The sequence below is a fragment of the Lithobates pipiens genome, unplaced genomic scaffold, assembly GCF_037356315.1.
Source record: "Lithobates pipiens isolate NorthernLeopardFrog02 unplaced genomic scaffold, aLitPip1_a1.2 Scaffold_30, whole genome shotgun sequence".
NCBI classification, from domain to species: Eukaryota; Metazoa; Chordata; class Amphibia; order Anura; family Ranidae; genus Lithobates; species Lithobates pipiens.
The window spans coordinates 54579404-54605175 of record NW_027507791.1 but is presented as its reverse complement, the minus strand read 5'-3'; the positions used below and the strand labels follow the sequence as shown (position 1 = coordinate 54605175).

Genomic DNA, 25772 nt, shown 5'->3' with positions numbered 1-25772 from the left:
CAGCTAATTTTTTTTTTATATATACATAATCCTCAAAGTGTGTTTCTTCAATTAAAAAATAAATAAATAAAAAGCTTCTCGCAAATGTATACATTTTATTCTAAAGTTTCCTTTTTAAATAAAATTTCCCTTTTTCCTGTCAATTAGAAAGAGAGCGCCCAAATAACATTGTATGATATTAGACTCAGCAGCATACTTTGCCATTTTTATTACTAGATATTTCTGCAACGAAAATCAGCTTCTGTGCATAGAAAGCTCTACATGTCCTCCGGCTCAGAGTACACGCAGGTCATTTACTGTAGAATGCCCACATTTTATGGGCCTGATGGAAAACTGTGCAGCTGCTACTGTAAATAATCAACTTACCTAAAGTCAATAATCTTCTATGCTAAAGAATCTGAAATAGATGTTCTGCCCCTGCAATGTTTTAAAATCTATGCAGGAATTCATTAACCGCTTCAGCCCCGGAAGATTTACCCCTTTCCTGACCAGAGCACTTTTTGCGATTCGGCACTGCGTTGCTTTTACTGACAATTGCGCGGTCGCGTGACGTTGTACCCAAACAAATTTGACGTCCTGTTTTTCCCACAAATAGAGCTTTCTTTTGGTGGTATTTGGTCATCTCTGCGTTTTTTATTTTTTGCGCTATAAACAAAAAAAGAGTGAAAATTTAGAAAAAAAAACACAATATTTGGTACTTTTTGCTATAATAAATATCCCTATTTTTTTCTCAGTTTAGGCCGATATGTATTATTCTACATATTTTTGGTAATAAAAATCGCAATAAGTGTGTATTGATTGGTCTGCGCAAATTTTATAGCGTCTACAAAATAGGGGATAGATTTATAGCATTTTTATTATTTTTTTTTACTAGTAATGGCGGCAATCTGCGATTTTTATTGCGACTTCGACATTATGGCAGGCACATCGGACAATTTTGACTCATTTTTGGGACCGTTGGCATTAATACAGCGATCAATGCAAAAAAATAATCATTGATTACTGTAAAAATGTCACTGGCAGTGAAGGGGTTAACACTAGGGGGCGATCAAGGGGTTAAGTGTGTTCCCTAATGTGTGTTCTAACTGAAGGGGGAGGGAACTGTGTAGGGGAGATAACAGATCGCTGTTCATACTTTGTATGAACAGACGATCTGTCACTTCTCACCTCAGAGAACCGGGAGCTCTGTGTTTACACACAGAGCTCCCGGTTCTCGCCGTGTTACGAGCGATCACGGGAGCCCGCATCAGCTCCGGGGTATATATATGCGGGGTATATAGTATAACTGCGGCAGCTGGCCAGCAAGCAGTTAAAGCATCATCAAGTCATGCTTTTAACCACTTGAGGTCCGGGCCATAGCCGAATGACGACTACAGCGCAGACCCCAATTTCCAGGAGGCCGTCATAGGACGTCCTCCCCTGTGCATGCGCCCTCCGATCCCAGACCCTTACCATGTGATCAGCTGTCAGCCAATGACAGCTGATCACATGATGTAAACAAAAGCTCGGTGATCGTTTTTTTTTCTCCTCACGCTGACATCGTGAGGAGAAAAAAAAAGCCGCTCACGGCTTATGTTAAAGGGACATCGGTCACCCATTAGTGCCCAAAAATTTGTGGCAAAAAATAAAAACCGCAGAGGTGATCAAATACCACCAAAAGAAAGCTCTAGTTGTGGGAAAAAAATCTAAGACCTTCCTTGACGGGATCAATGGGTATTAATGAAAGCTGCAAATGTGAAAATAGTGAAAATGACTGTATCTATATAAAATATGTAATAAATGAAAATAGTCGTGCTAATGAGGAAGTTGTATCTGCGACTTGCGTACTGTGCACTTTATCTTTTTCTTATTCATCTTTCAATAAAAACAAATGTTTAAAAAAAAAAAAAAAAGCACTTGCCGGCAATAAATTAACGAACAAACACCCACACTTTCAGGGTCACGTGTGGCGTGATGATGTCAGCGCGTAGCACCACCCGTATATTTCGTCATACGTGACGTCTTCCTGGGAAAATATGTGTAAGGACTGATGCACACTGAACATTCTGCTAACTCTCCTGGACTCCTCTCTTCCTGGCAGCAGAATTTTGGCTGAAGAAACACTTGTAAACTTGTATAACACGATAGGCACGTCAAGCGCTTAAGCATAAGGGGCTTAACTACAGGGGTCGCCGTCACAACCTGGACCCATGCTCCTGGGGCCGTGTGGCTCCCCTCTACACCTGGACAGGAGGGGCAGCATATAGAGGAACCAATGCCCTCCATGTTCCTTCTGCAGCCAGTGAATGCCTGCTTATCCTCCTCTCCCCTCCACAGGCATTCAGGAGGCTGCAGGAGGAACATGGAGGGCATCTGTTCCCAGTGGCGACTGGTGCTCCAAATTTTTGGGAGGGCGCAAACAAACTAAAAAATTCAGAAAAACTCCATCAATTGCAGCCTCACTGTACTGTCAATCGCAGCCACTGTGCCATCAAACGCAGCTACTGTGCTCATCAAGGCATTTCCCCGTTCTGCCTAGTGATATGACAGAGATCACTGCTCCCTGTCATTGGAAGTAGTGATCGCTGTCATGTCAGTGGTAGCCCACCGCCCCCCCCCCCCCCTACAGTTAGAATGAATCCCTAAGACACACTTAACCCCTTGATCGCCCCCTAGTGTTTAACCCCTTTCCTGCCAGTGTCATTTACACAGTAATCAGTGCATTTTTATAGCACGGTTAGCTGTATAAGTGACAATGGTCCCAAAATAGTGTCAAAAGTGTCTGATGTGTCCAGCATAATGTCGCAGTCACAATAAAAATCTCAGATCGCAGCAATTACTAATAATAAAATGTAAAAAAATGAAAATGCCATAAAACTATCCCCTATTTTATAGACGCTATAACTTTTTAACTATTAACTATTTTTTTTTACCAAAAATATGTAGAAGAATACATATCGGGCTAAACTGAGGAAAAAAAATCGCGGATATTTATTATAGCAAAAAGTAAAAAAGAATGTGTTTTTTCAAAATTGTCGCTCTTTTTTTGTTTATAGCACAAAAAAAAACAAAAAAACGCAGAGATGATGAAATACCACCAAAACAAAGCTCTATTTGTGGGGAAAAAAGGACGTCAATTTTGTTTGGGTGCAACGTCGCGCAACCGCACAATTATCAGTTAAAGCGACGCAGTGCCGAATAGCAAAAAGTGCTCTGGTCAGGAAGGGGGTAAATCCTTCCAGGGCTGAAGTGGTTAAATCAGCCAGTAAGGAGGCAACATAAAGCCTCCTCAAACTCCCTCAGAAAAGCAATTGACTGCGGATCCCTTTTCAGAAGGGCAGCAAGGGCTGCCAGACATCTGAACCAGCCCTCCATTCACACCTACACAAGTGCCACTTAGCACACGTGTTTTTGCCTGCGCCAGCCCATTGACTTCATTAGGCTGCACCATGTGCGAAAAAACGCACTAAAGAAGTGCATGACCTTCTTGAAAAATTGCCCTGCACCAAAACGCATGATACAGAACTAATGGCACCTGCCGCATATCTGCAAATTGGCTGTGTGATTTTGTGGATTGTAAGAAAGTGCAGGATTTCGCACATTTCCGGCAATGCTCAAATGCCAACCTAGCCTTAGGGGTCTTTTCTGCACATCAAAGGTGAAAATACAAACTTTTTTTTCGTATTATGAATAGGTCTGTTGCGTTGATTTAAAAAAAAAAAAAAGCTTCAGCCCCGGAAGATTTTACCCCCTTCCTGACCAGAGCACTTTTTGCGATTCAGCACTGTGTCGCTTTAACTGACAATTGCGCGGACGTGCTGCGCTGCACCCAAACAAAATTGACGTCCTTTTTTCCCCACAAATAGAGCTCTCTTTTGGTGGCATTTGATCACCTCTGCGGTTTTTATTTTTTGCGCTATAAACAAAAATAGAGCGACAATTTAAAAAAAAAAAAAACGCTTAATTTTTTACTTTTTGCTATAATAAATATCCCCCAAAAATATATAAAAAAAACTATTTGTTTTCTCAGTTTAGGCCGATATGTATTCTTCTACATATTTTTGGTAAAAATAAATAAATAAATAAATAAAATCGCAATAAGCGTATATTGATTGGTTTGCGCAAAGGTTTTAGTTTCTACAAAATAGGGGATAGTTTTATGGCATTTTTATTATTCATTTTTTTTATTAGTAATGGCGGCGATCTGTGATTTTTATCACGACTGCAACATTATGGCGGACACATCGGACACTTTTGACACTATTTTGGGACCATTGTCATTGATACAGCGATCAGTGCTATAAAAATGCCCTGATTACTATGTAAGGCTTGATTCACACCTATGGCATTTTTGTGCTTTTTGCATTTTGTAGATTTGCTCTACAGAACGTGTTCCATAGGAAACCATATTAAATGGGCTGTAGTGCAAATCTCCAAAATGCAAAAAGCACTTAAAATGCATAGGTGTGACTCAAGCCTAAATAACAATGGCAGGGAGGGGGTTAACCGCTAGGGAGCAATGAAGGGGTTAAGTGTGTCCTAGGGAGTGATTCTAACTGTGGGGGAGGGGATAGGCTACCACTGACATGACAGCGATCACTACTTCCGATGACAGGGAGCAGTGATCTCTGTCATATCACTAGGCAGAACGGGGAAATGCCTTGATGGGCACAGTGGCTGCGTTTGATGGCACAGTGGCTGCGATTGATGGTACAGTGAGGCTGCAATTGATGGAGTTTTTTTCTGAATTTTTCCGTTTGTTTGCGCCCCCCCAAAAAATTTGAGCACCAGCCGCCACTGGGAACAGATGCCCTCCATGTTCAGCCTCCTGAATGTCTGCGGGAGGGAGAAGAAGATAAGCAGGCATTCAGTGGCTGCAGGAGGAACATGGAGGGCATTGGTTCCTCTATATGCTGCCCCTCCTTTCCAGGTGTAGAGGGGAGCCACAGGGCCCCCGGAGCATGGTTCTGGGTCGTGATGTCGACCCCTGTAGTTATGCCCCTTATGTTTAAGCGCTTGACGTGCCTATCGTGTTATACAAGTTTACAACTGTCAAGTGTTTCTACAGCCAAAACTCTGCTGCCAGGAAGAGAGGAGTCCAGGAGAGTTAGCAGAATGTTCAGTGTGCATCAGTCCTTACACATATTTCCCCAGGAAGACGTCACGTATGACGAAACATACGGGCGGTGCTACGCGCTGACATCATCACACCTCACGTGACCCTGAAAGTGGGGGATGGGCTTCCACTGACATGACAACGATCACTGCTGGTGATGACCTGGAGCAGTAGATCTCTGTCATGTCACTAGGCAGAACGGGGAAATGCCTTGTTTACATAGGCAGCTCCCTGTTCTGCGGCTCTGTGATATGATCGCTGGGAGATCCAGCGGACATCGAGTCTGCGGATCCCGCGGGCACAGTCACTCTGTACATGGTGGGTGCATGTGTGCCCCGCCAATTAAAGGGGACGTACAGGTACGCCCGTTTGCCCACCGTTGCCATTGTGCTGATATATGGGCATGCACAGGTCGGCAAGTGGTTAAGGCATCCTTGCATTGAACCTGCTTGGATCAACGCAGATCATTGCACCTGGTGTCAACCAGCACCAACACGCAAGTTTTCCTTACGGCTGGTTATCACCAGGACACGGTGTGAGAAATCTTTGTTCTGTGCGTGTTTTCCCCCACCACGTTCAAAAGGCACTGCAGTTGCGTTCTGCAGCTGGCGTTAATGTAAACCTAATGCCACCCTAAACGCAGGTCGCAAACGCAGTGTGTTTGCCTACACCAGATTGCATGGTGCAGTAGTACAATGAGATCTAGTCCCTGTGTGTTTTATAAAGTGAAGCATGCACTATTTTTGTGTGGTCCAGCTCTCTTTCAGCCCATTCAAATGAATGGGCTGAAGTAGCACTGCACCCGGGATTGCATGTGTACAGGAATCGCACAAGAAATCGCATTCAAAACTTAGTCCAATTGCGACCTGCAGCGGGTGTCATTACGTTAACCACTTTCAGACCGGACCATTTTGCTGGTAAATGACCAGAGGTCTTTTTACACTTTGGCACTGCGCTGCTTTAACTGGTAATTGCGCGGTCATGCAATGTTGTACCCAAACAAAATTTGCGTCCTTTTCTTCCCACAAATAGAGCTTTCTTTTGATGGTATTTGATTGCCTCTGCGATTTTTATTTTTTGCGATATAAACGTAAAAAGACCGCAAATTTTGAAAAAAAATGATATTTTCTACTTTTTGTTATTAGAAAAATCCAATAAACTCAATTTTAGTCATACATTTAGGCCAAAATGTATTCAGCCACATGTCTTTGGTAAAAAAAAAGTCAATAATTGTATATTTATTGGTTTGCGCAAAAGTTGTCACATCTACAAACTAAGGTACGTTTTCTGGAATTTACGCAGCTTTTAGTTTACGACTGCCTATCTCATTTCTTGAGGTGCTAAAATGACAGGGCAGTACAAAACCCCCCCAAATGACCCCATTTTGGAAAGTAGACCCCCTAAGGAAATTGATAAGAGGCATGTTGAGCCCATTGAATATTTTATTTTTTTGCCTCAAGCGATTGAATAATGACAAAAAAAAAATTTTTTTTTTTTTTTTACACAAAGTTGTCACTAAATGATATATTGCTCACACATGCTATGGGCGTATGTGAAATGACACCCCAAAATAAATTCTGCTGCTTCTCCTGAGTACGGGGATACCACATATGTGGGACTTTTTGGGAGCCTAGCCGCGTACGGGGCCCCGAAAACCAAGCACCGCCTTCAGGCTTTCTAAGGGCGTAAATTTTTGGTTTCACGCCTCACTACCTATTACAGTTTTGAAGGCCATAAAATGCCAAGATGGCACAAAACCCCCACAAATGACCCCATTTTAGAAAGTAGACACCCCAAGCTATTTGCTGAGAGGCATGTTGAGTCCATGGAATATTTTATATTTTGCCACAAGTTGCGGGAAAATTACAAACTTTTTTTTTTTTTTTTTTTTTTTCACAAAGTTGTCACTAAATGATATATTGCTCATGCATGCCATGGGCATATGTGAAATGACACCCCAAAATAAATTCTGCTGCTTCTCCTGAGTACGGGGATACCACATATGTGGGACTTTTTGGGAGCCTAGCCGCGTACGGGGCCCCGAAAACCAAGCACCGCCTTCAGGCTTTCTAAGGGCGTAATTTTTTGAGTTCACTTCTCACTACCTATTACAGTTTTGAAGGCCATAAAATGCCAAGATGGCACAAAACCCCCACAAATGACCCCATTTTAGAAAGTAGACACCCCAAGCTATTTGCTGAGAGGCATGTTGAGTCCATGGAATATTTTATATTTTGCCACAAGTTGCGGGAAAATTACAAACTTTTTTTTTTTTTCACAAAGTTGTCACTAAATGATATATTGCTCACGCATGCCATGGGCATATGTGAAATGACACCCCAAAATAAATTCTGCTGCTTCTCCTGAGTACGGGGATACCACATATGTGGGACTTTTTGGGAGCCTAGCCGCGTACGGGGCCCCAAAAACCAAGCACCGCCTTCAGGCTTTCTAAGGGCGTTACAGTTTTGAAGGCCATAAAATGCCAAGATGGCACAAACCCCCCCCCCCAAATGACCCCATTTTAGAAAGTAGACACCCCTAAATTTAGGGGTACACTAGTGAGACTAGGTAATAAATGGCGGGTGCCCTGAAACTATAAAAAAATAACTAACCAACCAGCGTCACCTGTAACAGTTATATGGTGATCACTGGTGAAAGGGTTAACTAGGGGGCAATCAGGGGGCTTTATGCGGTAGTATATGGGGGTCCCTGGCGCTATAAAAAGCTGCGGCGAACCTAAATACCTACCTGCCTAACTAGCGTCACCTGTGACACTAATACAGCGATCAGAAAAACGATCGCTTATTAGGCTGGGTTCACACTGGAGCGATGCGGGAACGCCACGAATGCGCGGCGGGTTCCCGCATCGCATGCCTCCCGGCGGCAGTTCACACTGCCCTATGCGAACTGCTGGGAGTGTCAGTGAAATGTTAATGACACCCCCAGATCAGTTCGCATATCGCAGTGCGATCTGCAAACTTGGATCGCATGGTGTGAACACCCATGCGATCCGATTCTGCTGCGGACCAAAAAAAGGGTCCCGTGCGAGTTTGCGGCGGGTGCGGCGGGTGCGACACGAATTCAGCCATACTATCTGTATAGCTGAACTCGAATCGCACAGAGATCGGATGTGATTTGCACTGCAGTGCGGTGCGAATCACATCCGTTCTCATAAACCGCTGCAATGTGAACCCAGCCTTAGTGACACTGGCGACGGGGGGTGATCACGGGGTTAAACCTTTATTGGGGGGGTTAGGGGGGTACCTTAGAACTAAAGGGGGCTAACCCTAACTGCCCTAACAGTTATTAGTCACAAATGACACCCGCCGGGTGATCAGGGGGTTAAACCTTTATTAGGTAATAAATGGCGGGTGCCCTGAAACTATAAAAAAATAACTAACCAACCAGCGTCACCTGTAACAGTTATATGGTGATCACTGGTGAAAGGGTTAACTAGGGGGCAATCAGGGGGCTTTATGCGGTAGTATATGGGGGTCCCTAGCGCTATAAAAAGCTGCGGCGAACCTAAATACCTACCTGCCTAACTAGCGTCACCTGTGACACTAATACGGCGATCAGAAAAATGATCGCTTATTAGGCTGGGTTCACACTGGAGCGATGCGGAAACGCCGCGAATCCGCGGCGGGTTCCCGCATCGCATGCCTCCCGGCGGCAGTTCACACTGCCCTATGCGAACTGCTGGGAGTGTCAGTGAAATGTTACTGACACCCCCAGATCAGTTCGCATATCGCAGTGCGATCTGCAAACTCGGATCGCATGGTGTGAACACCCATGCGATCCGATTCTGCTGCGGGCCAAAAAAAGGGTCCCGTGCGAATTTGCGGCGGGTGCGGCGGGTGTGGCGGGTGCGGCGGGTGCGGCGAATGGCTGAACTCGAATCGCACAGAGATCGGATGTGATTTGCACTGCAGTGCGGTGCGAATCACATTCGTTCTCATAAACCGCTGCAATGTGAACCCAGCCTTAGTGACACTGGCGACGGGGGGTGATCACGGGGTTAAACCTTTATTGGGGGGGTTAGGGGGGTACATTAGAACTAAAGGGGGCTAACCCTAACTGCCCTAACAGTTATTACAGTCACAAATGACACCAATGCAAAAAAAAAAAAAAAAAAAAAAAAATGACATTGGTGTCACTGTGACTGGGGGGCAGGGGTAATTGGGGGGGTGATCGGGGGGTAAAGGGGGGGTGTGAGTGTGCCTGGCATGTTCTACTGTGTGTGGGATGTGTTGGTGCAACTCACTGATCCGCTCTCCTCCGTGTCGGAACGAAAAATACCGACACGGAGGAGAGAATACATCACTTCCTCTCCTGTGTTTACATTACAGGAGAGGAAGTGATGTCACCGGGGATTTCCATTCGTCGGGAGCGATCGCGAGGGGGTGGCCATGAATGAATGGCCGTCCCCTCGTCCGGGATCGCTCCCGAACGAAAACCGACCGCCGCAGGCACCGGGCGGGGGCCCGATCGGGCCCCCGACCCGCGGGAGGCAAATCACGTACATGTATCTGCTTATGCCTGCCCGTGCCATTCTGCCGACGTACATCGGCGTGCGGCGGTCGGCAAGTGGTTAAAGACGCCCCAAACGCAGGGTGTTTGCCCACACCGGATCACATGATACAAAATGTAGCATGCGATCCAGGTGAAGTGAATTGCTAAGGCTGGGTTCACATATATGCAAATTGGATGCACTTTAAACCGCATCTAATTCGAATGACACGTGAGTGGCTCTCAATGGAGCCAGTTCATACATGTTCGTGTTGGGGGGGGCACGGTGCGGTTTAAAAAAGGGTCCTGTGTGTTTTTGGATCCAGTTCTGGTGCAAATTTTGCCAAAAATTCACAGCTGAACCAGTGATCAGAAACGCACCAGACCCCGGACTGCAAACCGAGCCGGACATATGTGAACCTGGCCTTAAAGTAGCGCATGCACTACTTTTAATGCTGTGTGGTGCGATTTCAGCCCCATTCAAAGCGAATGGGGCTGAAATCGCACCGCACAGAACTGCATGTGAATCGCGCAGGAATGCACAGTGCAAATCCTATGTAGGCATGGTGTGAACTGGCCCTTATTCACACTAAGTGCCGGTTCACACTAGTGCAATGCGGGAACCCTGTGAATCAACTGCGGGTTCCCGCATCGCACTTGACACGCACGGCAGTTTACACTGCCATATGCGATCTGATGGGGAGTATCATTATATGTTAACGACACCCCCATTTCAGCTGGCATATCGCACTGCGAACTGACAGTTCGGACATGAATCGGATTGCATATGTGTGAACACACATGCGATCCGATTCTGGTCCGAACAGAAAAAAGGGTCCTGTGCGTGTTTGGACCGAATGCGGTGCGATATCAGCCATACTATCTGTATGGCCGACATCGCATGTAATGTGAACAGCTGTGCGCTGCGAATTCCATGCGATGTCTGGCATCGCGCTAGTGTGAACCGGCACTAAGGCTTGATTCACATCTATGCATGTTGCTTTTGAGCGTTTTTGCAGTGCTTTTTGCGGTGCTTGCCGCGTTTTTGGACATGCGTTTTTACCGCGATTTTGCCACGTTTTGCTTTTTTTTTCTTTTTTCTTTTTTTTTACACAACCAGATATATACAGTGAAAAAACTAGAAAAAAAACGCAAATAGCGGCAAAAGCGCGGTAAAAACGCGGTACTTGCGATTTTGATGCAGGTCCATTGACTTCTATTACATGCATAACTCTGCATTTTGCATGAAACAAAGTCCCCGACCCTTTCCAAAAACGCAGAGGCACAAAAATGCATTGATGTGAACATGTTCCATAGGAACCCATGTTAAAAAATTTCCTTGCATTTCTGCAAAATGCAAAATGCATCAAAAAACGCTCTAGTGTGAATCGAGCCTAAGGCTCCATGCACACTAGCATTTTTATTTTTTTAAGCTCCTAGAAGATAAATAGTGTTATCCTATGTGTCCATGCACGCTACATTATTATTATACAGGATTTATATAGCGCCCACAGGTGCGCACTGCCTATTGCATTAGGGTGTGCACCCCAAAGCTTAAACACACACGCCTTTCTCTGCAGCCTCAGCTGCATTGGACGGTGAATGAATGGGAATTGCTCTGTGCTGAGCGGCTTCCTGTTCATTCACAGACTGAAGCATAGTAAACACAGTTTACTAAGCTTCAGTTATGAATGCACACAGTGAGTGAGCGCGTTCACTGTGTTCATTTAAAAAAGGAAGGGAAAGTAGGAAAAGTAGAGGCTCAAGTAGTGCTAACTTTGAGCAACAGGGGAAATCTTTAAATCTTTATGGGATGATGGTACCCCTTATAATAATTTTTCTATCAGGCGATACCATATTTGAATAGAAAAGGAAGGGGTCTGTATAGGACATATTTACTAACCCCAACTCTCCATTCTTGGAGTGCAACACAGGGGGAAGCCCAGGCAATCAGGTGCATGCAGTGATTAGTATGTTCCCAGGAACACCCCCTGCGTACACCTATGATAGCGCCAACAGTTTGTGCAGTGCCTTACAACCAGGGACGGACTGACCATTCGGGCACTGCCCGAGGGCCCCATGCCACTAAGGGGCCCCATCAGGGTTGCCAGCCTCCTTAAGACCAGGAACAGTATGTAAAAATCGGTGTTTTTTTTTTTTTAAATCCCAAGATTATAGCTGTCCCGCCTCTCCAGTACCTTTTCCGTATGTGTATTCTGTGTGTGTATACTGTGTGTGTATATTGTGTGTGTATACTGTATGTGTGTGTGTATACTGTGTGGCCCCATAATCTATTGCCTGGAGGCCCCATAATCTCCTATTGCCTGGGGGCCCCCATAATCTCCTATTACCCAGGGCCCAATAATCTTCTCCTATTGCCCGGGGGCCCCATAATCCCCTATTGCCTGGGGCCCCCCCATAATTTCCTATTACCCAGGGCCCCATAATCTTCTCCTATTGCCCGGGGGCCCCATAATCTCCTATTGCCTGGGGGCCCCATAATCTCCTATTGCCTGGGCCCCCCCCCATAATCTCCTATTACCCAGGGGCCCCATAATCTTCTCCTGTTGCCCGGGGGCCCCATAATCTCCTATTGCCGGGGGCCCCATGAGTTGTCAGTATGCCCCTGCTTACAACATGAGGGCAGACAGTACAGTTACAATACAATTGAATACATTAGGCTATTAGTATTTTTTGAGCTTCATCGGCAAAAAAAATTAATAAAATTGTTGTGTTTTTTTTTAAGCATTTTTCCAGCAGAAAAAAAAAGTGCTTAACGCTTCTAAAACGCTAGTATCAGCATTTTTCACCCAGCGTTTTGTTTTTTTTCTAGAATTTTTTGAGCCTATAAAAAATGCTAGTGTGCAAAGAACCAAAAAGCAATTGTTGCAGTTTGGTGCATTTTTACTGCATTCCAACTACATGGACAGTCCAAAATTCAGGTTATCCGATGAGCATAGTTCACATTTATTACAATGCAGTACATGGAAAAAAAAAATACTACATGCTGCATTTTTCTGCACCACAATACATCGCAGGGCACATAAAAGCCTAAAGAAAAAAGTACTCACAGAGGACAAACACTGATGGTAAAATGTGCATGAACGCATGTAAACGCACATCAACTTCACATAAAAAATGTGCATAAAAACATGCATGAAATGCATGAAAACGTGCATGAAAAAACGTGCAGTAGATGTTCAGTTTCTGGTGTGAATGGGCATTAAAATGTTTTGCTTTGGGGGGGGGGGGGGGGGGTTGCCCTATGTGGCTCCCTAGTCTTCCCTGTTGAGGTTTGTAGAAGGGTTGCCACCTAGCATTTTTTACTGACAAAACATTGAAAATTTACTGGCGGATCACATTTTTTTACTGGCAACCTGAGAAATGACAGAACCCCTATTGAAAACGAACACAGTTTGTATACAGTATAAACATGATATGGAAACATTGACAATACCTAGAACAAAGTCATTTGCTTGATTTACACTCAAAACGTCAACACAGCATTAACCCCTTCAGATCCGTGCTATAGCCCAATGACGGCTACAGCACGGGTCTGCTTTGCCAGGTCCTACCATTTGCAAGCTGGCCACGCCCCCCCCCCCCCCCGCAGGGCGTGCGCTCGCTGTGATCACCCAGATCAATGAGACACGGGTGATCACAGATCAGAGTAAGGGGTCGATCCCAGCCCCTTACCACTTGATCAGCTGTCAGCCAAAGACAGCTGATCACGTGATGTAAACAGAAGATCGGTAAGCCGAGACAAAAAAGCTGACCACCGGCTTATGTGCAAGGGACATCAGTCCCAAAGAGGAAGAGGAAATTCTGCCTCATCTGTGGCCACCTGTACTGCCTGCCAGTGGCACCCGCCATTGCCCACAGTGCCCACCAGTGCCACTGTTGAAGGGACATCGGTCCCGAAGAGGAAAAGGCAAAGCCACCTCATATGTGCCCACCAGTACCGCCTGCCAGTGCCCACAGTGCTCACCAATCAGTGACCACCAGTGCATAAGTAAAAGCAATCAGTGCCACCTGCCAATGCCCAGAAATGCAACCTATCAATGCCCACCAGTGGTGCCAATCAGTGCCTCATCAGTGCCACCTAGTAGTGCTGTCTATCAGTGTCACCTACCAGTGCCAATCAGTGCCCATCACTGCCACCCATCAGTGCCCATGGGTGCCAGCTATCAGTCTCACTTATCAGTGCCACCCACTAGTGACCTTCAGTGTTGCCAATTAGTGCACCCACAGTGCCCACTAGTACATAAGTAAAAGCAATCAGTGCCACCTATCAATCCCCACAAGTTCCACCTATCAATGCCCACTAGTGGTGCCAAGCAGTGCCAATCAGTACCCATCAGTGCCAGCTATCAGTCTCACTTATCAGTGGCAGCTATCAGTCTCACTTATCAGTGCCACCTATTAGTTACCTTCAGTGCCCCATCAGTGCCCACCAATGCCACCTATCAGTGCCGCCTGGTCAGTGCGCATCAGTGTCTCCTTATCAGTGCCCATTAATTCAGCCTATTGGTGCCCATTAGTGCAGCCTCATCAGCATCAATGAAGGAGAAAAATTACCTGTTTGCAAAATTTATTAACAAAATATAAAACGGTTTTGTATTTTTTTTTTTAATCACTCTTTTTTCATTTGTTTATTAAACAATAAAAAACCCAGAGGTGATCAAATACCACCAAAAGAAAGCTCTATTTGTGGGAAAAAAAATATAAGAATTTCATTTGTGTACAGTGTTGTAAGACCGCAAAATTTTAATTCAAAAAGTGACAGCACTAAAAGATGAAAATTGGTCTGGGCAGGAAGGGGGTTTAGGTGCCCAGCAAGCAAGTGAAAAAATTATCAGTCCTTGATATTTACTGGCAGTTGTAAAAAAAAAAAAATCACTAATTTTTACAAACTGTCAGTAAATTTACTGGCGGTTGGCAACCCTTGTTTGTAGAGAGGAGGGGAAGAGGAGGGAGTGGACTAGCTCAGAGGAAGAGGAGTAGTCTGCCCTTCCTCTTGTAGGATTTGCAGGCAGGGGTGGGGTGAAAGGCAACGTCAGAAGATCTGAACTCCTGGGGAGAGCACAAGGTACCTTCCCTTCCAGTCCTGGGATCAGGTGTCTGACCCTTCCACTGCTGGGACTGCAGGACCTCTCCTCCACTGCTGGGACTGCAGGACCTCTTCCCCACTGCTGGGACTGCAGGACCTCTTCCCCACTGCCAGTCCTTCGATCCAGACTACAGGACTTCTTATCCTTCCATTCCCAGGATCAGACTACAGGACTCCTCCCTTCAATTCCCAGGATCAGACTAGAGAACTTCTCCCCCTTCCATTACTGCCAGGACTTTCTCCCCCTCTTGATCTCCTGACAGGTAAGTCCTTCTCATGCCTGTCACTGTCCACCCACCGCTGTCAGCTTTGCCTGGTTACAACCCGACAATTACAACGTGACTGCTAGCGAGTGCACAGTGTCCCACCTGTGATTTCTAATCATTGATTATTCATCTTTTGATGATCTCTAATACCCCAATCAGGTGAGCCAACAGATTGCAAGCTTCTGATCTAGGCTAGCTGTGGACTGGGAACTCAGCATTTAGATGTATTTGTTACACTGTAACACTTTTTTTTTTTGTTTTGTAAATTTTGTTGCAAAAATAAACCACATGAGGATACCTGATGATAATAACAACAGAAGAGGGTTTATAGAAAAAGAAAGATCTTTGAGGGGCTTATTAGCATCATAATGCTAATGCATGTTGGCATGCGTTTTTTTTTCTACTGTGCTTAAACAGTTTTTATGAGCTTTTTGTGTATGTGTATTATTTTCACTTAAATACGTAATGTTTTATTTAATGGTGTGTGTGTGAGCGTGTGATTTAAAAAAAAAAAAAAAAAAAAAAAATAAAAATATATATATATATATATATATATATATATATATATATATATATATATATATATATATATATTTTATAATAGAATTTTCTCTCAGTGTGTATGTGTGCAGCTGCGATTTGTAGTGTGGTATCCTGTGCGTTTCTGTTCACAATTCTCCCCCCTGAATTCGCACTCAAATACACACAGGACCCTTTTCAAAACCACACCGGACATGTTTTTTATCGGCTCCATTGAAAGCCAGTCGTTATGCGAGTTGGATGTGGTAAAAAAAAAAAAAAACACACATCCAATTTGCATATATGTGAACCCAGCCTAAGAGTGTGTGGTGTTTTTATTTATTTTTTATTTTATTTTATTTTTTTCCTTTTTGAAAGCTGAAATTTTTCAGGGAAAGGAAGTGTAGTGGGGGCTGCCCTGCTCCACTGCATGGGTTAAATGCTTGTGTATGTGTTGGCGTGGGGGTGTTGACCCTCTGCTGCCACAAACTCTCTCCGGTCTCACAGCATGGGGTCCGGTACGTCCCTGTTCACCGATTCCGGTGCAAATCTGGTCTGAATTTTTGTCTTAATTTGCAGCTGAATTGGACCAGAAGATACACAGTACCCTTTTCAATTGCGGACCACGGGCTCCCCGGAGCTGTACGAACCGGCTCCATTGAGAATAATGCGAATTGGATGGGAACCTGCCTTAGGCTGGATTCACACCTATGCGGTTTTAGTGCTTTTTGCATTTTTCAGATTTGCACTACATTCCATTAAAAATTTTTTGCTATGGAACACGATCTGTAGTGCAAAAAGCACTAAAACTGCATAGGTGTGAATCCAGCCTTAGTCTTGTCCCAGCGTCTTTTCCTTCTCTATGCTGCTGCGGTCATAGGTCTTCTTACCTGATGAAGTGCGTGACCTCCGAAACGTGGCAATCTGCTGTAATGATGTGATCGCTGATTAAAGTTTTGGACCCATTCTGAAGATCCTTGGTGCGCTGGTGAAATTCTCTTGCGCAGGTCTTTTTGATGCCATCAAGTTCAATGCATCTGTATTGGATATAAGGATGCCAAAGGACAGTCCGCTGCCAGAACGTAGGGGAAAAGAGGAAAGCGGTGGCTGCTAGGGGATCCGGTAAGGAGAAGCTTTTTTTTTTATTTTATTTTTTTATTTTTTGTGTCCCCCTCAGCCCCCATTCACACCGGAGGTACTTGTCATGCGATTTAACAGTTCCAAATCGTATGAAAAGTCTCACCCCCATTGCCAGCAATGGAACTGTTCATATCACCGTGACTCGTGTCGCAGTGATTATGGAAAAGGTTCCTGCACTACTTTTAGTACCGATTTTTCATCGCAACTTGCATAGACTTTTGTTAAATGAAGTTGCAAGCCGCAATTAAATCGGCAGTGCAAATTGCAGTAATGGCCGCGAGATTTCAAAGCCACCCCATTGTGAATCGGGGGCCCTATGTTACCGCAATCACAGATCTTCTTAAAGTCATTGCGTTCGATGTAGCGCCCTCAGGCCTGTATTGGACATGGGGACGTTGAAGGACAGTCCACTGCCAGAGTGTAGGGGAATAGAGGAGACTGGTGGCTGCTGGGGGGGTAGGGGATCGAAAAAAAAAAAAAAAGTTTTTTTGTGGTCTGTTAGACCTAAATGGGTACTTAACCCTTGCAGTGTGGGGGGCAGCCCCCTAAGCTCCTGCGATCGCAGGTCTTCCTGATGTCATCAAGTTCAAGGCAGAGCCTATAGACCTGTATTGGACGTGAGGATGCCAAAGGACAGTCTACTGTCATAGTGTAGGGGAATAGGGGAGAGTGGTGCCTGATGGGGAGAGAGATCGGGTAGGAAAAAAACGACTTCTTGTGGCCCCTTAGACCTAAACATGCATTTAACCCTTGCAGTGTGTGTGTGTGTGGTGGGGGGGGGGGGCACTGCAAAAGCAGTTTTTTCTCTTTACCCAGAGATGTGCCTGGAGTTTGGCTTTTAATCCCTGTTTACATCATTGGGATCGTTTCTGCTTGCAACCCCAAATTGCACTGCAATAGTTGCAAAACAAACCACGCGTGTGCAGATGCCATTCATTTTCAATAACTCCTAAATGCAATGCAATTTTGTTGCGATTGTCATGCGGTAAATCGCAGCAAACCTTTGAAGCTCCTGCTCCTTTTTAAAAAAAAGCAGAGCATGCTGTACATTTTCCAGCATCAATAAAAGCAACACATGCACTTGTGTGAAATATCTTTTTAACTGTGAAGCATTTTATATCTAGTGGGGATGCGTTGCACAATGCATATGGTATGAATGGGCTCTTGTAGATACTGAAAACCAGGGATGCTTCAAAGGACATGTCGTTTTTGTCTTTACGTTAAAAAAAAAAATCTTAGAAATCAGGGGTAGTTGGATGAGCATTCCTGCTTTTGGCTTAGTACAGCTAAGTGCTCCCCGGCTCCGGAGTTATAAGTCGCCCGCTATGGGCATGTTTATGGTTCCTCAAGTGGGTACTCTCCGGGAAAGCTGGTGGCAAGAGCAGGCTTAATGGCATGTAGTAAAACAAATGAGCTTGTTTGTATTGGCTCAGCACTTATTCCTTGTGTCTGTATTAATCTACTCTTTCAATTCCAAGTTTCCAACTACTTTGAACCAGTTTTTATTACTCCAAAAATAATTATGATGAAAAGTGATTTGCTTGAACAAGGATTTGCTACCATTATCCAATTTGATCAACTGTTAGTCATCAATCCAAAATTCTATGGACTGATCTAATTTATTCTATTGAAAGAATAATTTAGTTTTTTCTAAAGAGGAAGGTATGGGGCAGCGATGATGGGAGCCCAATAAAGAGGAAGGTATGGGACAGCGATGATGGGAGCCCAATAAAGAGGAAGGTATGGGGCAGCGATGATGGGAGCCCAATAAAGAGGAAGGTATGGGGCAGCGATGATGGGAGCCCAATAAAGAGGAAGGTATGGGGCAGCGATGATGGGAGCCCAATAAAGAGGAAGGTATGGGGCAGCGATGATGGGAGCCCAATAAAGAGGAAGGTATGGGGCAGCGATGATGGGAGCCCAATAAAGAGGAAGGTATGGGGCAGCGATGATGGGAGCCCAATAAAGAGGAAGGTATGGGGCAGCGATGATGGGAGCCCAATAAAGAGGAAGGTATGGGGCAGCGGCGATGGGAGCCCAATAAAGAGGAAGGTATGGGGCAGCGGCGATGGGAGAGGACTAAAGAATGAGGAAAAAAAACGAAAGGGCTTATTCACATGGATAGCAACTTTTACTGCCCCTCGGTGGATTGCTTTTTAGAGAACCTTTAGAGCCGGTTTGGTGAGAGGTAAAAACGCACAACCGCCTGTCTTTTATTGCCACCCATGTGAACGTGGCCTAACAGTTGGACAATCGGCACGCAATGGAAGTGGTAACACCTGCAACAGAAAGGAATGAACATGTAGATTTAATCTCATTTTAAAGATCACCTGTACCGATCACTGGACCATCTCACATTCTCATAATGAGGTGAGCAATGTCCTCTCCCATGCTTTTCTTGATACAGGTTCTCTGTGTGGGTTTGTGGTAGGCATTTGTGGATTGGCATGGCTGTGTTTGGAGTTGATCCTTGCTACACCTGACAATTAACGTTTCAGCTCCCTGTTTATTATTAGGAGCTTGCATGACTGCACTACAGCAGGGATTGCTAGGGGTATGTAGAGACATCCTTCTTCTGTGTTTTGGGAAGGGTTCTGTTTCAGGTCTGGCATGTATGCTTGGGGGGGCCATGAAGAGTTTAAGGTTGTGGCAGTGATGTGTGTTCTGGAATTTCCCCTCTTTACTGCTGAGAGTTAGAAGGGGCTTCTTCCTGTCCTAAGGGGTAGGACCTCAAAGGGGAGATCAGAACATGAGGGGGCTACCTGCTGTCTACTAATGGAAGGACAGGACCATGTAGGGGCTACCTCTTGTCTAAGTGGGAGATCAGTACATAAAGAGGTTACCTGCTATCTAAGGGAGAGATCAGAACATGGAGTGGCTACTTCATTGGGGAGATGAGAACATGGAGGGGCTACCTGCTGTCTGCTAATGGAGAGGACAGAACATGGAGGGGCTACCACAAATGGGAGAACAGAACATGGAGGGGGCTGCCTCCCTTCTGCTCAGGGGGGATTAGAACATGGAGGGACTACCTCCTGACTACTAATGGGAGGACAGAATCATGGATGGGCTACCCCAGGGCCGCTGATAGGGCAGTACAACCAGCCCTGTTGTACCGGGCCCAGCTAGCAGGGGGGGGGGCCCGAGCAGATTTCTAGTTAAAAAAAATGAATTTGCTAAATAACTTTATTAACCTGCTCCTACTTGATTGGCAAGGTATATAGTACCTTCCTGGGCCCCATCAGGTTAATAGAGGGGCCCAGGAGGTGAGAGAAGAGGGACTTTTTCTCCATTTTCGGGTGGAGGCATACAATCTCTGCTGTGCATCTGTGTACCTTGTGCTCACTGTATACTTTCCTTGCGCATGTGCAGTAGGGTTTCCGGCGTGAAGCTGAAAGGCTACACTGCCGGGTTCCCTTACCCACAATGGTGGTGGAGCACCCAACAGCTGATGGAAACATCCGCTGCGGGTGTCGACATCGTTGGACTCCAGGACAGGTAAGTATCCATTTATTAAAAGCCAGCAGCTGCAGTATGTGTAGCTTCTGGCTTTTAATGTTTATTTTTTTGGGGGCGTAACACCACCTTAAAGGTTCACCTTTTGGAACATCTTACATGTTTCAGCTCCTGCCCCCTTTCCCCCAGATTTCATGACAGCATGGGGTCAGGGGCGGAGCCAGGGGTGGGGTTGTGGGCGGGGCCAAGGGGCCCTGTCAGGTACGCTGTATGGGGCCCTGTGATTTCTAACAGCGGCCCTGGGCTACCTCCTGTATGCTAAGGGGGAAGACAAAACATGGAGGAGTTACTTGCTGCCTGGTATGGGGGAGGGCAGAAGCATGGAGATACTACCTTAAAAGGGGACAGCTGAACATGGAGGGGCTACCAGAAGTCTACTAAGGGAGAGATCAGTACATGGAGGGGCTACTTCAGTGGGGAGATCAGAACATGGAGGGGCTACCTGCTGTCCTCTGATCTCCCCAGACCATACACTGATCTCTCCCTTCGTAGACAGCTGGTAGCCCCTCCATGTGCTGATCTCCGATTTAAGGTAGTATCTCCATGCTTCTGTACCCCCCCCCCCATATACCAGGCAGTAACCCCGCCATGTTCTAAGGGAGAGATCAGTACATTGAGGGGCTACTTCAATGGGGAGATCAGGACATGGAGGGGCTACCTGATGTCTTCTAAGGGAGAGATCACAATAATGGAGGGGCTTTTTTTCTATCTGCTAAGGGGAAGTGCAGGATCATGGAGGGGCTACCTCCATGGGAAGGACAGAACACGGGGGGGGGGGGGGGGGGGCTACCTCCTATTCCAGAGGAATGCTGATCGCTTCTGTATGGATTCTGACTCTGTGTTGCTGACAAGTATGACCAGATGGCTCAGTGAGCCCCCTGCCCCATATCCTCTTCTAGGGGTCCTACTTGGCACTCTGCCTTATACGTATATTATAGTAACCCCATTTCTACATAAACTAAATAATAAACTAGAGCCAGCCTATAAAAGTATGTTTACTTGTCCAATGGGTTGTCTTCACTAGTAAGGAATAGGTAAGTCGTCTTCTTCTTTTACAGACTGGCTGTTACTTATAGGATAACTTTACTTCACTTTTTCGTACACCACACATGGAGCATATTAAAGAGAGCTGTTTTATCTGTCCATCCTGTTCTGACATTTACACAGCCCTTCCCTGACCTGGGTGGCAGGAAACCAGATGTTCTCTGCTGTGATTAAGTAACACTTGCAGAACTTGTTTCTCCCCCAAGTCTGGCTGGAAAGAGAAAAGCGGAGCAGAATGCAGAGTCTGCTGCTTATATCGGCATGCCCCTTGCTTGCACATGAGCGCAGACTTGAGCACATGCCATAGGAGTGCGCAGCCTATTGCATTAAGGTGTGCACCCCAAATGTATTAAAAACCATGGACAGTGTTAGTAGGGCAGTGGATGGTGTCAGTGTTTATTTTTTTTTGTATTTGTTTTTTTTACACAAATTATTATTATTTTTTTTTTAATTTTTAAAAATATATATTTATATAATAATTTTTAGGAGCCCCATTCAGGTGGGCATTGGTGTAATAGCAAGGGGACTCTGCTCCTCATGAAGTGATTAAGGTGTGCCCAGGCACACCCGGCACACCCACTGTGCATGCCTATGGCACATGCTCAGTTTGGTGTGTATTGCTAGAGAGGTGTTTTTTTTTTAATTTATTTATTTATTTATTTATTTTTATTTTTTTTTGGGAGGGTGCATGTTACCAGCACAGGGCCAATCGGCACTGTCCAGACAGAGGTTGAGGGGCCATGCAGCCTCATAGGTCAAAGCAGAATGAAAAATCCTCCTCCATGCTTTAACAAGACACTGATAGAAGTAACAAGACTGCTATATACTGCTGATGAGAAAAGGTATTTATCAGTTTATATTTACTAAAGTAATTGCATTTCCATGTTCTGTGTCCTGTGGGAGACACAATATAGTGAATGCAGGGTCCTGGGTTTTAGTAACACTTTAAGGATGTTTAATTGAATGCAGAGCTGCTGCCTGGAGTTCAACTTTAATATTTACTGAACCCGATTTGAGAATAGACATTCATAGCGAAACCTTTAGTAATAATGAAGACTTGGTACTTGCATATGTGGCTATACTGTCACCCCTCTGAAAAGCGATCTGCAGAAGATCACTTTTCAGTTCGACAGGCTAGAGGAGGCAATATATCTCCTCTTCCTTTGCTTTTTTTAACCCTTGGAATTCTGATGCACTGCAACTGCATGTATGGCATGCAATTGTGGAGCAGCCCCCCACTCCATTGAATGGGTTGCATATGGTGGCAGTACCTCCTGCCAAATGCGGCATGCCTTTTTAATTTTTGCAGTGGCCAGACCTGAGCAGCTGCATACTCTAGTTTTAGGTGGGTGGTAAAACTGCGGCTCGACTGCTCCCACCCTCGATTGCCCCTACCTGTGCAGACAAGTCTAGTCCTCCGGGTTGCACATTTTGCTAGCTGACACTCCCACATGTGAAAACCCCTTTCCAGGGGAAAACCTGGGGTAGGTAGGATCATGATAGCAATGAAGAAAGGGAACTGAGCATGGTGGCGATGGGACGGAGTCATCAAGTGATAACAACATATCTCTGCACCTGCTAGTTATGCAGGAATGGCATTAGATTAATTCCTCCTAAGTGTCAGCCGAAAAACCTGCAGTTCAGGCTCCGGGGATTCGGTTTGTGGTGTAATTGTTGTGACTCTGACACCAAGGTTTCTGTTTAGTGTCTGGAATTCCAAGGAGGAACTCTGCTAAAAGCTGCGTGTAAATTTTTAAAGCCGTCAACAGCTGTGATCAAGGATTAAAAAAAAAAAAAAAAAAACCTGTTGCAATAACCTGTCTAATGTTGTGTGTGTGTGTGTGTGTTTTTTTTTTTTTTTTTTTTATTTATTTGTTTGTTTTTTTTTTATTTGTTTTTTGGAGTTAGAGGGTCTATTCACTTCCAGTCTGGGCCTTTTCTGGCACTTTTTGTAAGGAATACTTTTTGTAACAACTGTTTTTTTTGCTAGAAAATTAGGGCCGGTTCACACAGCGAGGCGATGCGAGGCGACACGGCTCACCTCGCCTCGCTCCCGCAAGTCGCCCCCGTTCTGTACAATGGAACCGTTCTGAGAGGAGCGACTCGAGTCGCTCCGACTCAGAAAAAAGGTTCCTGTACTACTTCTGGGCGACTTCGGGGGCGACTTGCATTGACTTCTATACAGAAGTCCTCTGCAAGTCGCCGCTGAGGTCCCCGCAGGTCGCGGCGAGGCAAGTCGGAGACGCCTCGCTGTGTGAACCGGCTCTTACTTGTGACCCTCAAACTTTTTATTTATTTATTTATTTTTTGCATATTGCCTAGGACTGGCATATGCAATTAGCGGACTTCCGGCTGTTGCAGAACTACAAGTCCCATGAGGCATAGCAAGACTCTGACAGCCGCAAGCATGACACCCAGAGGCAGAGGCATGATGGCACTTGTAGTTTACAACAGCTGGAAGTCTGCTGATTGCATATCCCTGCCCTAGAGAATAAATTGGTGGTATTGTGGTATTTTCACATCAAATGTTTTTTAAATAAAAAAATACACAATTTTTTTAAATTTTTATTTTTTACATAAAAAAAAAAACACAACCCAATTTTTAAATAAAATATAAAATATGCCACACTTTAAAATTGCGTACGCACATGCAATGGCAACAAAAACATACATTTTACTATCCATAGGCAACGGTTTAAAAGCCTTTACTGGCTTAAAAAAATAACCAACATATATGCTATGAAAAAAGGTACTGCAATTATGCAAGGTAAAGAGGAAATTTAATTTAAAAAAATGGACACAATGGCTTCTTCTCCTTCTTCTCCTTCTCCTTCTCCTTCTCCTCCTTCTCCTTCTCCTCCTTCTCCTCCTTCTCCTTCTCCTTCTCCTTCTCCTCCTTCTCCTCCTCCTCCTTCTCCTTCTTCTCCTTCTCCTTCTCCTTCTTCTCCTTCTCCTTCTCCTCCTCCTCCTTCTCCTTCTCCTCCTTCTCCTTCTCCTCCTTCTCCTTCTCCTTCTCCTCCTTCTCCTTCTCCTTCTCCTCCTCACTAGGGAATTGGGCTGTGCACTAGTGGAGGGAAGCAAGAGGGATGATTAGAGAGAGGAAAGGAATTTTACTTCTTCTTTTTTTTTTTTTTTTTTTTTTATTTATTAATCATACCTTTTGCACAAGTGAGGCGTGAAGGTAAAACTTATATAAATGTTAGAATAAATTAACTAAAAGAAAATGTGAATTATAAGGGTGTGTGTATATACCCAAATTGACCTCCCCTTTTTTTACCCCCCCCCCCCCAAATAGAGCTTTCTTTTGGTGGTATTTGGTCACCTCTGTGTGTTTATTTTGCACTATGAACAAAAAAGAATGTAATTAAAAAAAAAAAAAAAAAAAATTTATACTCCTGATATAAAATATACGCAATAAAATAAAATAAATCCTAGTTTTTTTCATCAGTTTGGGTCAATATATGTATTCTGCTACGTGTTTTTTGGTTAAAAAAAAAAGAAAATCCTAATACATGTATAATGGATTGGTTTGCACAAAAATTTTAGAGTGTCTGCCAACTATGGGATATAAATTTTACTTTTACTAGCAATGGCGGCGATCGGTAACTTATAGCAGGACTGCGACATTGCGGCGGACAAATCGGACACCTAACTGATACTAATTGACACTCTTCGGCGACCAGTGGCACTAATACAGTGTTCAGTGCTTAAAAAAAAAAGACACTGGCAGGGAAGGGGTTAACACTAGGGATGATCAAAGGGTTAAATGTGTTCCCTAGGAGTGATTTACTAACTGTGTGGGGGGGGGGGGGGGGGTGCTTTGACTGGGGGGGAATGTAAAGATCAGCAGGAACACAGGATCAGCACATTCCTCTCCCACAGATTGACGATCTGCCTTGTTTACATAGGCAAAACGGTGGTCTGCCTTTCTCCTGAGCAATCGGCGGGTGCCGGCAGAGGTTGGATCCGCTGATTGGCTTCCCGCTGTGTGTCCAATAGCAGCAGGAGCAGGTCCCCGGCGGTACGTAAATCTAAGGTGGGCGGTCTGCAACTGGTTAAATTTATAAGTGTGTGTGTGTGTGTGTGTGTGTGTGTGTGGATATAGATCTATAAATAAATACTTCCTACTTTATCAGTGGAAACTTGATAAAATATTAACGTTAATCACTGAGCATGGGATAGAGGAGCACATGATGATTTCCTGTCTTCCATCTGATTGGCTGAGCCTCAAGGTTTTTAGCCGATATTTTGAAATGTGTGTCATACCAAACATCACAACGTTACCCTCATCGTTCAGTGTAGAGGATCTCCTCATCTGATGTGTGTTGTGCATCACATTGTTCTGACTTAAAGTGATACCAATTTACATTATACATTTTATGTATGTGGATGATGGCATTGTCATCAATTTTTTTTTTTTTTTTTTTTACCTTTTTGCTAATCGGTATCCAGCTGTCACATGACCCAGATCTCTCCCAGCCTGTCTGCAGGAAAACATAAGCAGGAGGACTAGACTAAAAATAATATCACTAAATCGGTTTTAAATTTTAAATTTGTGAAATCAAATCTT

The 25772-nt window shown here is 44.7% G+C and overlaps 1 protein-coding gene across 1 annotated transcript in view; it reads left to right on the top strand.

Annotated features, from left to right (window-relative positions):
- The first annotated feature begins 14650 nt into the window (after positions 1 to 14650).
- The window catches only part of CERS2 (ceramide synthase 2), an 83952-nt gene continuing 72830 nt past the window's right edge, over positions 14651 to 25772 (top strand). Inside the window, exon 1 of the mRNA XM_077464242.1 lies at positions 14651 to 14980. The gene's annotated coding sequence lies outside the window, so the exon portion shown is untranslated. The remainder of the gene's footprint in view (positions 14981 to 25772) is intronic.